The 14,257-nt window shown below is 44.1% G+C and overlaps 1 protein-coding gene and 1 long non-coding RNA gene across 5 annotated transcripts in view; one reads left to right on the top strand and one right to left on the bottom strand.

Moving 5' to 3' along the window:
- Window positions 1–1,387, top strand: part of LOC140911647 (uncharacterized) — a 30,104-nt gene extending 28,717 nt beyond the window's left edge. Inside the window, exon 4 of the long non-coding RNA XR_013635838.1 lies at window positions 1,097–1,387. This is a non-coding gene — a long non-coding RNA (uncharacterized LOC140911647). The remainder of the gene's footprint in view (window positions 1–1,096) is intronic.
- The window catches only part of LOC140911646 (guanine nucleotide-binding protein subunit alpha-14), a 60,366-nt gene that overhangs the window by 24,205 nt on the left and 21,904 nt on the right, over window positions 1–14,257 (bottom strand). The gene's annotated exons all lie outside the window — the stretch shown is intronic.

Here is a 14,257-nt window from a genome sequence, read left to right as displayed (position 1 = left end):
AACTTTAAAAGTGAATGACAGAACAGCAAAGCTTTTGTTCTTTGTTTTAACTGAAAGTCAGCTAAATATAGAGATGATTGCTCTTGTTTTAAGATGTTCCTTAGAGCAATGTAATTAAAAAGCTATGTGCAAAATACTTTTAATGCCAAATACTCTAAAATACATTTACCAATGAGGGAACACCTGGTCAACTGTAGGCTGCCCTACTGGTGAACTCATGAGAGCGAGCTTTACATGAGCCCAACTGGTATTTCTACATTTTCAGCCTATGGGGATTTTCAGCAACTAGCTTTTCTCCACTCCTTTCCTCCTCAGAGCAAATACCAGAATGGTTAACATTCAAAAGTCCCTAGCTCAGTGCTTGCACCACAAAAAATTTACTTTACTCTTCTAAGCAGTCTAATAGCAAGTATATTGACAGACATATCTCTATGCAGCCCTGCTCTATTCCCTGTCAATTTTAATGCAAGAATAAAACTGTTGGCCCTGGTACACTGGCCAAATTCCATTCTAGGTAATTGCATTTAGCACGCCCAAAGTCTTCCTGTAATTTCAGTTCAATTGTTTTTGAAATTTTTAATCAAAAATTGAAAGCTTCAGAAACTCTAACTCATTGAGAACTCACCTTCTAAATTCAACCCTCGTATAGAGGGTGCAATAGATTCTGTGCCCACTTACACCAATAAAGTATTGAGTCCCTAAAAGGTTGGGAATTGTGCTGCTGTAAACTGGAAGGAGAGGTGCTTACATTACATATTCCTGTTTAGTTCCTCCCGCTTTATTTTAAACCCTCCAGCTAGTTACTTTCCCTGCCATAGCTCCTTTCCATCCTCTTGGTGGGTAAGTTACTGTGAAGGATGTGGGAGATGCCTGTAATAGTTGATGAATATGTGTGATTACGTTGCTTGCTATATGATTACCAGTGGTTAATTTCAGGAGGACTTACTGGCATGTCTTCAGGAAAGGGGACAATGCCTGCAGATTGCCCCATTCACCTATGCTTACTAGGTCAATGAAGGTGGCATTCCCTTTGAAGTTTACTCTAACCATACAGGAATCAACTGTTTGACTGGTAAGCCGCATCTTGTATCCTCAGGGGGTCTTCAGGTGAGAACTGGAACAAAATTTGGGACTGGATAATATCACAGTCCCTGAAGCACAAGGGAGAAGCAAGGATTGTGGGAATCAGCCTGAACCCCAGTCCCCAGAGGCAAGGATGTCTGCAACAACGTAGGCTTACCTAAACTATCGGTAAAACAGCTATGGATGTAGGCTGTTTGTGCTGTAAAGAACCCTAGTCTTTGTTCTGCTTTGTTCCCACTGCTGAGATTAAACAATATTTTGTTTCGAAAAGGCTGCTTTGGGTCACAGTATTCATCTATTGGTCACCCCTGAACCAGAGGTTTTCAAACTGGGGGGGGGGGAAATCCCCTTGGGGGGGACCCAGAATGTATTCTAGGGAGTGTGAGAAGCTTTGAGGGGCTGGGAGGGAGGAAACTTACTGTGCAATATTTAGAAGGGTGGTGGTATGGTATTGCCATCCTTCCTTCTGCACTACTGATTGCAGCAACACTGCCTTCAGACCTGGGCACCTGACCAGCAGCCACAGCTCGCTGCTCTGCCTTCAGCGCTGCGTTACCCAATACGCCTGTTACTTTGGGGTATGCTCATTTATTAGGGTTACTCTTCTGGGAGGGGGGGTTCTGTAATTCTATTAATGTGCTGCTTATGTCACTTGTGTGTTCATATGGAGCGCTACTCCTTTCTGAAAGTCATCTCCCAAGGGAGCTATCCTTCAGGACTTAGGTTCCCCCAGCCCTAGAACTAGATGAACACGGAGACACACACACACACAGAGAAAGTCTGAGCAGATCGGGTCAATCAGCACTCTCAAGCCCATCCCCTCATATGTTCCTGGTCTCCATGGGCTGGGCCAAGCAGCTCCTTCAAGCTATCCCCCCTATGTGCCCCTGGTCTCAACAGGCTGGGCCGAGCAGCACTTTCAGCTGCCCCTGCCCTTATATGCCACAGGTTTAACACGTCCCTATCCCACTTTCATGTCACAATTGTACTGGCAGTAACCCCCTTGATGAGCAAACCCCACCGCATTTTTGGGCGCTACAGGGATCTTTAGCTTAGGTAAAAGAAGCGTTGCTGCAGAGTAAATGGGAAAAACTAAGAACACAAGAGAGAGAGAGAAGCAACCAGCTTAACCATAAAAGTTATTTATTGAATAATAATGATAACTACACAAGGAGAGCCTAAATCAACATAACAGTTCATTATAAAAGGTTAACTGAGGTAGAGAGAGAGAGAAAAAGAGGGGGATCTCACCCACTCCAGGAGGCTTGAACTGGTTAGGGTTCCCAGATGATAGTGGTAGCTCAGGGTCCTGAGGGCAGGAGACAGGCAGAGCCCCCAGCATGATCAGTCAGGTGAAGATGGAGTCCCAGTGGAATGATGCATAGTTTGGATCTAAGCATCAGAACACTGATTGGAAGGTGAGTAGGGATTTTTGTAGAGGAAATTACAATGGTTCAAGGGAGAACACTAGATTTGTTTACAGATAAACTGATGACTCAAGGGTTTTCTTTAGGCTAGACAATAGGAGCTGATCACTCTTGGCTCTGAGTGGTCTTTTCTTCCAGGGAGCTCACAATGCAACTAGGCTGCTTCAGTATTTTGGATATCAATCACGGATTTATTACTAGAATTGGTCTGATAATTGCTGAGCTGGGTGTGTGCAGGCATAGGTTCATTAACATCTGGAGCAGAGATTACCATGATGAAGTGCGTCCCAGAGTTCTGTTTCAGAGTAACAGCCGTGTTAGTCTGTATTCACAAAAAGAAAAGGAGTACTTGTGGCACCTTAGAGACTAACCAATTTATTTGAGCATAAGCTTTCGTGAGCTACAGCTCAAATAAATTGGTTAGTCTCTAAGGTGCCATAAGTACTCCTTTTCTTTTTCTAGAGTTCTGTGCGGTTCTCCATTCTGTATGCAAATTGAGATGTCTCCCTGTCTCATCTTTCATGCAGATGAAGCTAGGGGAGTTCTCTGTTCTTCATTCTGCATGCTAATGGAGATGTTTTAATCTTGTCACCCTTGTCAGGAGGGGTCTAGGTGTGTCTCCCAACGCCCTTCACTGCTCTCTGCAAGTTTTTTCTCTGATGGGTTTTGGTTTAAGGGTGGGGTGGGGGGTGTCTTTCAGACAGGCTGGATACTGCACCCTGGTTCCCCAAGAACACAGAGCTGAGCACCTGGGGGGTGGGGTGTACACTACTACAGACACAAAGAAGGGGAACACGATCAAGTAAATTTGAGAACCACTGCCCTGAATCATTACTGATACACTCATTTTGCACATTTCCTGAATGTTAATTCAGTTATTTGCCACTTGCATCCAATATGTAAATTTAAGCTGCTGCTGAACTTGATCAATAATCCACAGTGCAACATTTTTACTTGCATTTCTGACATCTTAGTTAAAAATCTACAATATATACACATACAGGTGTGCATAGGGCCCACCTCCTCAACCACAGATTATTGATCTGTTCAGAATGTTGCAAAAAAAAATCCTTTAGTTACAAATTGATTGACAAAAATAGCTGTAAATATGAGTTTATACATAAACTGGGCTGTAAATAGGATTCAGAAATCTATCAAGGAGATTTTGAATTGGCAGGATATTAAGCACTCTGATGAGTACAAAAAGAAGTCACAAAAATCTTTTCCTTGAACTCACAGTGATCTGGCCCATGACTGATTTTTCCCTTGTGTTAGCTTTGTAGTATGCTGGCTTCTACTGAACCATATTCCATTTCTCTTGGAAAGAGGCAACACTTTTCAGTGCTCCTTTTGTGCTTTTAATCTACCCTAGTCTGATACTAAATCCACATTACCTTGTGTCTATATCATTTCACTTATGAAAGGAAAAAAGAAAAAAAAAAAACTTTAATTGATTGCTTTTCCCACTACAAGGATTCACATTTCTAGAAAAGAAACACCTTTATTAAAATGGCATTTCATAAGCACCTGATTAATTGAGGTATCAGCAAGTACTGCAGGTTACAATTCATGATTCTGCAACCTTTAACTTCACAAGGCAACTGTCAGATTACTTGATACACTAATACTTGGTTTATACACCATTACAGTTTTGCATTGTTAAAACATATAGGCTGGTACATTCCTTGTATTAAATGTCTTATTTAAGGATTTAAACACCTGTGATGATAAGTGCTACAAAAACTGCTGGCGAAAGGATTAGTAAACCAAAAATAAAACAAAACAACCATTCTATATCCAAACCTGTAAAATCTGTGAAGCTGCATGAAGACGGTGCTGTTAGAGGTATTCATCCTCTAACTGCTGCCTCTGTGTAGACAAATCCCCTTGGGGAAAGATTCTGATTCCAGTTGCACCAGTCTATCAGAGTTGATTTTAGCCCCAAGCGTCTATTATTTCAAGAAGAAAATGAGGACTTGTGGCACCTTAGAGACTAACAAATTTATTTGAGCATAAGGTGCCACAAGTACTCCTTTTCTTTTTGCGGATACAGACTAACACGGCTGCTACTCTGAAATCTATTATTTCAAGGGTATACGTTAGCTGCGCTCTCCTGCTAGAGCCTCCAAACAAGCTCAAGGTTATGAGAGGTTATACCCGAGGCAGTACTGCCATCCCCAAATGTTCAAAAATTGTGAGTCAGGCTCACCAAAAATCATGAGATTGGCTTTAACAATCATGAGATTATGTAAAAAATAATAGATTTGGTGTTTTTTTAAATTTGCCTTCTGTTCGTTTGTTTTGAGCCTTTAGGGTGCACTTTACATTTTGAAGCTTTCTCCACAGCCATGAGGACTAGAAACTTACTTTTTCTTTAATAAAAAAAGGCTGAAATCATCACCTATCCACTTGACTCCAGAAGCTGGGGCTTTAAGGAAAACAATAATTGTCATTAGGCTTTTGATAAAATCATGAGAGTTGGCAACACTGGTCATAGTCTCACATCAAAACCTCTTTTCTTCCATGCTGCAGAGATTTTGGAACTTTGTTGATTCTTTAGCCAGTGAGAGTTTTTAAATGACTGGGAGAGAGAGATGGGACAAATGGCTCCTCATTAGCCACCAACTGTGCACACAGTATTATTTTGGTTACTCCATCTCCCTCAGCCCCTCCCCAGCCTGCTTGTTTGTCTCATCCATCTATAATGTAGCGCATAGTAGTTAAAAGGTAAAACTAAGGGACCTCACTTCAATCTTAATAGTGATAACTAGACAGGTGAACCAACTTGGAGACAGTTTAGAAAGAACAGAAGGAATTCAAACATTGTTTTCTCCACAATTATTTCCAAAGGAAGTAGAAATGGTTTGAATAAGATCCATTATAATACAGCTATAAGAAGTGGAGAAAGCGGTCGATTAATATACAAAAAGAACCAGCAAAACTGCTCTTCAGGAAATGGGATAAATCCTATTGTACGAGACAAGATTTTCTGTAATTTTTCAGTGGGCAAAATGCTAAATCTCCTGTTTAGTTGAAACTCCCCTCACCAGAATTTCTCCAGCATATCTCCAGCCTTGCTTATATTCACAACTGTAAATATTTATAGCACAAGCTTGCTAATCACTTTGTTGCTAAAGGATCTTTTTTGTTTAAAACTTGTGAGGAGTTCATGAGGTAAACACTTGTAATATATGGGCCAGGAAACAGCCTACACATGTCTCTATCCAGACTGTACATGTGTATTACAGACAGACATTTTAAACACTAACTGCTGTCCATGAGAGTTTGACCAGGATAAAGGTGACTTGTACCTAGGGTGACCAGATGGTTCGATTTTATAGGGACAGTCCCGATATTTGGGGCTCTCCTATATAGGTTCCTATTACCCCTGTGGCAGAGCGCCAACTTTGTCCCCATGAGTCCCGCACTTCCAGGCGGTTTATGCCAGCTTCAGAGGCTCACTGTAACCCTCCACATAGCCCTTCTCTCTCTAGGGCCAGAGATAGAGTCTACTGAGCCCTTTTCATCATAAGCCAGCAAGGAGGTTTGTGAGAACTCCCACAGTCTGTGTTGCTCCTGCGGCCTCATACCAAAACAGTTTAGCCTCCTGTCCTGACAGGGGCCTGTTTTCCCCTCCCAGGAGGTGTTTCTGTAGTGGTGGGTTGGGGGGAACCTGGGCCTGCCCTCTACTCTGGGTTCCGGCCCAGGGACCCTAACGATAGCAGCTGTTGGCAGCCAACCTTTCACTGCCAAAGTTGCTACATTTCCCTGGGCCACTTCCCCACAGCTCTCCTGCTTCTCCCTTCTTCACCCTTACCTTAGGGCTCCCTTACCAATGACTTGAGGGTGTCTTCATTAACCAGCCCTTCAGCCACACTTCCTCTCCTCTGCCAGGCTGGAGTGAGGAGCCCTTTTATAGTATCAGAGGGGCCTTAATTAGAGTCAAGTGGTCACCTTAGCATAATGGCCTCACCTGGCTCTTTGCAGGTTAATTGGAGTCAGGTATTCTCATTAGCCTGGAGCAGCCCCTGCTCTGGTCAGTCAGGAAACAGAAAACTGTTAATCCAGTGGCCAGTATATCTGCCTTCAGCTACTCTGCTGTACCCAACTGGCCTAGGTCTATCACACCCCGCACGCTCTGTTCCGATTTTTCACACTTGCTGCTGGTCACCCTACTTGTACCACAAGCAGCCTTGCATACAGTAACTACTCTCTACCCATCTCCATTGCTGCAGTAGGCAAGATCAGGGCAGGAACCTAACAGAGGGGTGAATCCCCTGTTTTTCTGCTGTGACAAAGAGAATAAGGAAAGTGGTGGTAAAGCTTCAGGGAGCAGACACTAATGTTTACGGCCCCAATCCAGAGCCCACTGAAGCCAACAGGAACCTCTGAATTGCTTCAGTGTATGCTGGAAGATGTCTTATATGAAATTCAGTTCTGTACACTGGGCTATTATAAAGGCTGCACTCCAGTTACGACCCACTTAACTCTTCAAAATATGGCTTTCATGGGGTTAATATGGTGCATAGGCTTATGCTGGCCTTCTGCTCACCACTCATTCCTTTCAACTGCTTAGGAAAGTGCCCATATGTGATTCAATGTGAACTGTGGTATAATTGCTATTTCATAGTCACATACAACCACAGCCCCAGAGTTGCGGTAAGCTAAGCCGCTGTCTTCACCTTACATAGGAAGGTAAAGATTGGCTATATGGATCCATGTTCCTGTCATACATTTGAAAATCTGAGAAAGGCAACAGAAAAAAAAATTATTATTTCGAAGTGGCAACCATAGTGACTCATCTGAACAAGAACTAGAGCCTAAACGTACAAAATGAAAAGGAATATGGACAAATTAGATTCTACTGTCTGAGATAAATATATTTTCTGATGAATTCAAGCAAGGTTGATTCTAGAATAAATAATTCCTCTCTGATAATAGCCCATTTCATTTATGATCACTCTCTAAAAAGTGCTTTAAAATCGGAATTAGAGCGGGCAGGGCCTACTCAATAGAACAAGCAGTGGGAGTCAGAAGCTCTGGGCTCTTTCGCCTGCTCTGCCACTGATCTGTTGTGTGACCTTGGGCAAATCATTTCCCCTCCTCTGTTTACACGCTCACCTTTTTCTTTTCTATTTAGACTGTAAACTCTCCGGGGATTGTCTCATGTGTAAGTGCAGTGCCCAGGCTACTGGGGACCCAATCTTAACTGGAGCCTCTAGGTGCCACTGTAATACAAATTAACAACAAACAATTGGCAAGTAGTTGTGAGTACACACCACACATTTAAATTGGACTATTTGACCTCTAATCTAAATTTTCAGAAAAAAATCAGATACTTTTTATAGGATTTAGCAGAGAAAATGTCAGTACACAGTAATTTCAGGATTCAGTTTGATAGCTAACATTAAATTACTGTATGACTATTACAAGGTATTAGGAAAACACTTATAATCTGCAGCCCCTTTAATTCAGTAAACCTTCATGAAGAATAACCTGATAAGGTCTTCCGTTATGCAGAATACCTACAAAGCTCAGCTCTGTTAGGAGGTATGTGACTTAAGTGGTATCAGCCACCCAAGAAGTGTGAGTAGCTGGCTCCTTCGGAAGTGGTGCTGCTTTATAAAAACATTTGTTACCTTTTTACGATAACTCATTAATGAATTCTGAACAATGGAATGGTGCTAGATAGCTGCATACACAGACAATCCACCTCTTTCATAATGTGTTTTATAACACTCTCTCTCTCTCTTTCAAATATGGAAAGTCAGGTTGAGAGCCTGGCTAGAATAGCTCATAATCCTTCCTTTGCCACCACTAAAAATAAAACAAGAAATGCAGCTACACATACACTTATGAATTTATTTAGGGACAATGCTGCCTTTAGCAGGGGGATATGGACTGGATGATATCAAGGTCTTACCGTTCTAGGACTCTGAATCCTCCATACTTGACACCAACCCTGCTCAAAATTGCCCATGTAATCAAAAACAGAGTGATGTTGTTGCAACATTTCTGCTACAACTCTCTGCTGAGTTCCAAATACAAAATCTATCAGTGTATCTTAGCCCTGGTCTACACTAGGACTTTAGGTCGAATTTAGCAGCATTAAATCGATGTAAACCTGCACCCGTCCACACGATGAAGCCCTTTATTTCGACTTAAAGGGCTCTTAAAATCGATTTCCTTACTCCACCCCTGACAAGTGGATTAGCGCTTAAATCGGCCTTGCTGGCTCGAATTTGGGGTACTGTGGACACAATTCGACCGTATTGGCCTCCGGGAGCTATCCCAGAGTGCTCCATTGTGACCGCTCTGGACAGCACTCTCAACTCAGATGCACTGGCCAGGTAGACAGGAAAAGAACCGCGAACTTTTGAATCTCATTTCCTGTTTGGCCAGCGTGGCAAGCTGCAGGTGACCATGCAGAGCTCATCAGCACAGGTGACCATGATGGAGTCCCAGAATCGCAAAAGAGCTCCAGCATGGACCGAACGGGAGGTACGGGATCTGATCGCTGTTTGGGGAGAGGAATCTGTGCTATCAGAACTCTGTTCCAGTTTTCGAAATGCCAAAACCTTTGTCAAAATCTCCCAGGGCATGAAGGACAGAGGCCATAACAGGGACCCGAAGCAGTGCCGCGTGAAACTTAAGGAGCTGAGGCTAGTGAAGATTAGAAAGAAAAAATAAATAAAAAAATGCACTCGTGATGAAATGTTCTCTGACCTCATGCTGTCCTCCCACACTGACAGAGCACAGACGAATGCGTGGAGGCAAATAATGTCAGAGTGCAGAAAAGTACAAAATGACCGGGAGGAGAGGTGGCAGGCTGAAGAGAGGGCTGAAGCTCAAATGTGGCGGCAGCGTGATGAGAGGAGGCAGGATTCAATGCTGAGACTGCTGGAGGACCAAACCAGTATGCTCCAGTGCATGGTTGAGCTGCAGCAAAGGCAGCTGGAGCACAGACTGCCACTACAGCCCCTGTGTAACTAACCGCCCTCCTCCCCAAGTTCCATAGCCTCCACACCCAGACGCCCAAGAACGCGGTGGGGGGCCTCCGGCCAACCAGCCACTCCACCACAGAGGATTGCCCAAAAAAAAGAAGGCTGTCATTCAATAAATTTTAAAGTTGTAAACTTTTAAAGTGCTGTGTGGCATTTTCCTTCCCTCCTCCACCACCCCTCCTGGGCTACCTTGGTAGTCATCCCCCTATTTGTGTGATGAATGAATAAAGAATGCATGAATGTGAAGCAACAATGACTTTATTGCCTCTGCAAGTGGTGATTGAAGGGAGGAGGGGCGGGTGGTTAGCTTACAGGGAAGTAGAGTGAACCAAGGGGCGGGGGGTTTCATCAAGGAGAAACAAACAGATCTTTCACACCGTAGCCTGGCCAGTCATGAAACTGGTTTTCAAAGCTTCTCTGATGCGTACCGCACCCTCCTGTGATCTTCTAACCGCCCTGGTGTCTGGCTGCGTGTAACCAGCAGCCAGGCGATTTGCCTCAACCTCCCACCCCGCCATAAATGTCTCCCCCTTACTCTCACAGATATTGTGGAGCACACAGCAAGCAGTAATAACAGTGGGAATATTGGTTTCGCTGAGGTCTAAGCGAGTCAGTAAACTGCGCCAGCGCGCCTTTAAACGTCCAAATGCACATTCTACCACCATTCTGCACTTGCTCAGCCTGTAGTTGAACAGCTCCTGACTACTGTCCAGGCTGCCTGTGTACGGCTTCATGAGCCAGGGCATTAAGGGGTAGCCTGGGTCCCAAAGGATACATATAGGCATTTCAACATCCCCAATGGTTATTTTCTGGTCTGGGAATAAAGTCCCTTCCTGCAGCTTTTGAAACAGACCAGAGTTCCTGAAGATGCGAGCGTCATGTACCTTTCCCGGCCATCCCACGTTGATGTTGGTGAAACGTCCCTTGTGATCCACCAGAGCTTGCAGCACTATCAAAAAGTACCCCTTGCGGTTTATGTACTCGGCGGCTTGGTGCTCCGGTGCCAAGATAGGGATATGGGTTCCGTCTATGGCCCCACCACAGTTAGGGAATCCCATTGCAGCGAAGCCATCCACTATGACCTGCACATTTCCCAGGGTCACTACCCTTGATATCAGCAGATCTTTGATTGCGTGGGCTACTTACATCACAGCTGCCCCCACAGTAGATTTGCCCACTCCAAATTGATTCCCAACTGACCGGTAGCTGTCTGGCGTTGCAAGCTTCCACAGGGCTATCGCCACTCGCTTCTCAACTGTGAGGGCTGCTCTCATCTTGGTATTCATGCGCCTCAGGGCAGGGGAAAGCAAGTCATAAAGTTCCATGAAAGTGTCCTTACGCATGCGAAAGTTTCACAGCCACTGGGAATCGTCCCAGACCCGCAACACTATGCGGTCCCACCAGTCTGTGCTTGTTTCCCGAGCCCAGAATCGGCGTTCCACAGCATGAACCTGCCCCATTAGCACCATGATGCATGCATTGGCAGGGCCCATGCTTTCAGAGAAATCTGTGTCCATATCCTGATCACTCACGTGACCGCGCTGACGTCGCCTCCTCGCCCGGTATCGCTTTGCCAGGTTCCGGTGCTGCATATACTGCTGGATAATGCGTGTGGTGTTTAATGTGCTTCTAATTGCCAAAGTGAGCTGAGCGGCCTCCATGCTTGTCTTGGTATGGCGTCCGCACAGAAAAAAGGCGCGGAACGATTGTCTGCCGTTGCTCTGATGGAGGGAGGGGCGACTGATGACACGGCTTACAGGGTTGGCTTCAGGGAGCTAAAATCAACAAAGGGGGTGTCTTTACATCAAGGAGTATTTCAGGCAGGACTTCACGGAGGGTTCCAATAAGAAATGGTGCACCTACGTTATTGTTCTTATTGGAACAAGAAGGTTAGCCTGGCCTCTGATTGATACATGGCTAGATTTACTTCGCTGCACCTTCTCTGTGAGTGACTGCAGTGTGACCTAGAAGAATGAGTCCCCTAGACGGGGGAGGAGGGGAAGCAAATGAATACAGAACAGATCTGGTCTATTTCTTGTTTTGATCCACTCCATCTATCTTTTACATCTTTGGCTGGCAGCAGACGGTGCAGAAGGACTGCATGCCATCCACATCTCATGGCTGCTCGGCAGAAGATGGTACAGTACGACTGCTAGCCATCCTCATCTCTTGCTTGCCCGGCAGAAGATGTTACAGTACGACTAATAGCAATCCATATCGCCTGCCTGCTCATCATAAAACGGTTCAATAGGACTGACTGCAGGACTAAAGAGAATGACCTGGTCAAGTCACTCCAAATTAAGTCCCTGCGCCCATGTCTGTTCAGGCGCTCCCAGCCGACCAGGAGCACCTCGGACATGACGATGATGGCTACCAGTCGTACTGTACGTCTGCTGCCACAAGGCAAGGGGTTGCTGCTACTGTGTAGCAAAGCCGTACCGCGTCTGCCAGCACCCAGGAGACATAGGGTGACGGTTACCTGAGCAGGCTCCATGCTTGCCGTGGTATGGCGTCTGCACAGGTAACTCAGGAAAAAAGGCGCGAAATGATTGTCTGCCCTTGCTTTCACGGAGGGAGGGAGGGAACGGGGGCCTGACGATATGTACCCAGAACCACCCGCGACAATGTTTTAGCCCCATCAGGCATTGGGATCTCAACCCAGAATTCCAATGGGCAGCGGAGACTGCGGGAACTGTGGGATAGCTATCCACAGTGCAACGCTCCAGAAGTCGACTCTAGCCTCGGTACTGTGGAAGCACTCCGCCGAATTAATGCACTTAATGCACTTAGAGCATTTTCTGTGGGGACACACACACTCGAATATATAAAACCGATTTCTAAAAAAACGACTTCTATAAATTCGACCTTATTCCGTAGTGTAGACATACCCTTAAACATAACTCTGGAAAAGTCAAGAAAGAAAAAGCAGCACTGTGTGGTTGGATTAAATAACTTCCCCTAACTCAGTGGTTCTCAACCTGCAGCCCATAGGCCACTTGCGGCCAGTCAGCACACAGCTGAGGCTCATATGACATCGTCAGGGCCATATAGGTAGTACTGGATGCAGCCCACATAACACATTGTGGGATGCAAATGTGGCCCACAATGGTAAAAAGGTTGAGAACCACTGCTAACTGATGCACAGGTATGTAGCTTCCTGATCAATTCTGATGCAGTATGTTAACTGCCCTCTGTAATATGCTTTCCATGTTGGGTTTCACCTACGTTAACGTGTGTTCTTACAAATCAACAACACAAAAATATATAGGGTGACCAGAGAGCAAGTGTGAAAAATTGGGACAGTGGATGGGGGGGGGGAAAACGGGAGGACGGGACGACTAATAGGCACCTATAAAAAGACAAAGCCCCAAATATCGGGACTGTCTCTACAAAATCGGGACAACTGGTCACCCTAAAAATATGGTTCATAGCTGGACAATTTTTTGCTAGATGCTTGAAATTGACGGGATATGTAATGGAATGCTAAGCCGTATTTTATTATTCAGCCACTAGACAGTACTGTGCAGAAAATACCTTATTTAAACGAACCTCAGCCATACCTGGCAGAGCATTACAGGATGTTATGATGAACACATCTGGTGTGTATAAACAAGTTTTGTAGCAAGTCCATATCTGGCACAGGAACATGACAGGATGTCCATGAAATACAAACTGAGCAAAGGAATACCAAGACTAGTGCTTGTTTGAGAATGATCTTAACACTGAAACCTTCCTCTTTCAAAGAAGAATTGTAACTGGAACTTGGATAGTATCGACTTCTTTATTAAATGCATCCTAATGTTGCCCCACTGTTGCCCCGCATTTACCATAACAAATCATAAATATACTAAATATCTAGAGGACTCTTTTAAAACACACAAATTAAGAACGGCTGCTGCTTCATAATCATCATGCAACTTTGATTTAAGACAACAGATTGAAAATCTTAGTAGTGTTTTTTAGTACTTGCAGTGGAAAGGCTGCAAATAGTAAATGATCTTCTCTGTTTAAGTCTTCATTTAGTTGGGTACCAGGTGTCTCTACACACAGGGTAAAATAAAAAACTACATGCAGTAGCTTGCAGACAAATTGCAACTAAAGGTCCTATCCTGAATGCTTATATGGTACATTTGGAAACAGCTGGATGTTGAAAACAACTTTATGATGGAGATCTGCATTTGCTACTCGCTATACAAAGTTCAGGGGTGGGGAGTAAGGGGAGGAGGAGGGAGGTTGGGATGGGGAGGACAATATACAAAAGGAGTAAAAACTAATTCCAAATCTGAACAATACAGACAGACAGAGACAGGTTCTGAGAAGATTAAGTAACAATGAAACAAATAGTTTATCACAACAGCTGAAGTCTCAGTACTAACCTAACCAGTGCCAATTTTTGATTTGGAACATTCTTTTCATTTCAAATACAAGAGACAATAATTATGAAATGGATATATCCTAAGGGCAGTATGAATTGTTGGCCTTTGCTAATAAAAAGTTTAATCAAGGCTGCCTTTATTGTTGGATGTTTATTTGCCTTAATACATCTATGAACAGAGATTAATACTTTGCATAATATACATTAGAAAAAAAGTAAGTCTGATCATTATTTTCTTTTTAAGTGTTAGCCCAACTATGAAAACGGGTCAGGGGAGGGGAAGGAATGATGATGTGTTGCATGCTAATAAATTCAAGAGATGTAGTATTTTAATTTGTAGCAGTTCTTTCATATATCTCCCAGACAGC

This window comes from Lepidochelys kempii, chromosome 5 (genome assembly GCF_965140285.1).
Source record: "Lepidochelys kempii isolate rLepKem1 chromosome 5, rLepKem1.hap1, whole genome shotgun sequence".
Classification (NCBI taxonomy): Eukaryota; Metazoa; Chordata; order Testudines; family Cheloniidae; genus Lepidochelys; species Lepidochelys kempii.
The sequence above is the reverse complement of the archived record's forward strand: the minus strand, read 5'-3'. Positions and strand labels throughout refer to the sequence as shown.